Here is a 436-nt window from a genome sequence, read left to right on the forward strand (position 1 = left end):
CCAGATTGTGAGCCTTTTGTGTTTGTGGTGCGAGGGCCGCAGGGAGACATGAAACACTGGAACGGCACAACAACGAGAGGTGCACACAACCACAAGTCAACACGCATACACATGCGGAGACATATGGAAGGATTTTGAACTCTGATCACACATCTCGGCAGGTCTAACGATTATTCGTGGAGCTCGGCTGTCGGAAGCCCACCTCCACCCCTCCCCCCGCTTCATCCTCCCCTCCCTCCACCCACTCTCTGCTCTGCTGTCACTAAAATAGCTTTAAGGTGTGTTTAGGTTGGACTTTAACCCCTCCGCCTGTTTCGTCTCCTTGGCAACCGCCCAGAGTTCCCTTAATTTGTATCATCTCAATCCCAAGTGCTGCAGCAGTTTTGCCTATTTGCCCCTAATCATGGAGCCTGTTTCCATGGCAAAGTATTTAAAT

This window comes from Oreochromis niloticus, linkage group LG6, assembly GCF_001858045.2.
Source record: "Oreochromis niloticus isolate F11D_XX linkage group LG6, O_niloticus_UMD_NMBU, whole genome shotgun sequence".
NCBI lineage: Eukaryota > Metazoa > Chordata > Actinopteri > Cichliformes > Cichlidae > Oreochromis > Oreochromis niloticus.